Source organism: Brassica oleracea, chromosome C9, assembly GCF_000695525.1.
Source record: "Brassica oleracea var. oleracea cultivar TO1000 chromosome C9, BOL, whole genome shotgun sequence".
Classification (NCBI taxonomy): Eukaryota; Viridiplantae; Streptophyta; class Magnoliopsida; order Brassicales; family Brassicaceae; genus Brassica; species Brassica oleracea.
In genome coordinates this window covers 10373843-10376281 of record NC_027756.1, presented here as the reverse complement: position 1 = coordinate 10376281, position 2439 = coordinate 10373843, and positions in this window count along the sequence as shown.

The following is a 2439-nucleotide window of genomic DNA, read 5'->3' as shown; positions in this document are numbered from 1 at the left end:
TGATATATGATTTGAGATGTCAAAAATCAACTTGGATTTTGCTGCCCTAAATCTCTCTGGAGATAATTATTTACGGTGGACATTGGATACAAAGATTATCCTAAAGTCAAAAAGACTTGGGGAATGTATCATAGAAGGAAATAATGCCAATGAGAACAATTGATACATGATAATATTAATTATTAGCCATCATCTTATTAACAATCTCAAAGATCAGTATCTGACTATAGAGAATCCTCTAGACCTTTGAACGGAGTTAAAAATCGAGATATGATCACCAAAGAACGGTGTTATTACCAAATGCCCTATTTGATTGGAGGAATCCCAGAATCCAGGACTATAAGTTTGTGGATGAGTCTATTTGCTAGCTGGGCAAAATAATGGATTACTGATGAGAAACAGTGAATTGAGACCTCCTGGATTAACTCCATTACTTGATACCAATAAGGCCGCAAAAGAAAAAAAAAGGTAACCACGTCTAGAATGATAGACCATACGGTCATGGCCGTGGAGGGTGGAAAGGACGTGGCCATGGCCACTATAACACATTTGGCCGTGGGAATCACTATGGTAGAGGCCGTGGGTATCAACCCAATTTGAGCCATGGTCAAGGCAGTGGTTGTGGTATATCCTTTAAACCACAAAGCTCGACCAAATCAGTGTGTCATAGATGTGAAATGGGGAACCATTGGGCTAAGATATGAAGGACTCCCAAACATTTTTGTGACCTCTATCAAAGAGAGTCTGAAAGGGAAGAATACTGAAACCCACTTGGTCTATAAAGATGGTGAAAATAATTTCGAACAAGATCTAGATGATCTTATGGAATATGAGACTTAAGATTGCCTAAAAGAATCAAGTTGATAATCTGATTTCGACATCAAACTTGTGTGATTGCTTTGCTTGTATGATTTCTCTGATTTTTATCTCCTTGAATTTATATATGTTACATTGTCTGCTTAGATTAAATGAATGAATGATTTTTCTATATGAGTACACTGAAAAACGCCAATATAAGTACTAAAGCAGGTATCATCGGTATGAAAGAAGACTATGGCTAGGCTAATATATTATTGCCTAAGGGTAATACACAAGGAAAACTCATTAGGCCATCACCAGTAAAACGGCTACAAGCCCTTTTTCATAAATAAAGACTATATGTCTAGATAATACTGGTGAATACATGTCCCAAGCGTTTAAATGTTTATGGTATGTCCATGGGGGTAAGTGTGGACAATTCTGTGATACATGTCCATACCAAGAACGGTTTGGCCGAAATCTTGTAAAACGCAAATAGCTGATTGATAGACCATAACTTATGAGGTCAAAACTCTCATTCACAGCTTGGGCCACACGAAATTTACATGCACTTAAGTTAATATGCATCATGCCATTTAGTGAGCATAGATATCCCCTATCACAATTATTAACGGGTCAAGAGCCAGACATACCCCATCATAAGACATTTGGATCTGCTGTCTATGTACTAATTGCTCCACCACAGAGAACTAAGATGAGACCTCAAAAGGAGGATGGGGATATATGTTGGATATGATTCTCCCACAATAATAAAGTACCTTGAGCCAACTATGGGTGATTATATTTGAGGCCAGGTACACGGATTATTTTAAGACCAGGAGGAGAAAAATAATAAAGCTGGTAAAAGAATGGTAAAAGAAATAGAATGGAATCAACCATCAATGTCTTGGCAAGATCCTCGGACTAAAGAATGTGAAATAGACGTCCAAAGATTATACATTTACAAAGCTAGCTAATTAAATGCCAGACACATTTGCTGACTCGAAAAAGAATGACTAAGTCATATATAAACCAGCTTGTAAAGCACCAACGAATTTGATGTCCAAGAAGAGACACAGTCAAGTTAGTACATAGTCTAGACAACGTATAAAACGTGGTAGACCAATAGGTTCCAAAAGATAAGAATCCTCGGAAACAAAAGAAAGGTGCAGAGAATGATAATAAAAAAAAAACCATCCCATACATGGAGATAAGGCCGGACGGCTTTAAGGTACAAGTACCAAAGAATGTAGCTTGGGACGCCAAGCTGCAAAGTATTAATGGTCCTGATAATAATGAATCTCAATCGATTATATCATGTCTGGAACATAATGAAACCAATAAGGAATGTCGACATAAGATGATTTATTTGCATACAAGGTAGCACTTGAATTTATGAATATAAGCAAGGATCATGAACCCACGTCAATATAAGAGTGCGCACTCTTAGAACAGATTGGATTGAATGGAAACGTGGGGTTAAATAGTTTAAAGAAGAAAGACGTATTTGGCCATATGATTAAGACGCCATATGATGTTAAAACCAGTGGTTATAAATAGGTCTTGTGAGGAATAAAAATCGTGAGATATAAAGCTGATGTTTCACAAGGATTCTCACAAAGACCAGTAATAGATTATGAG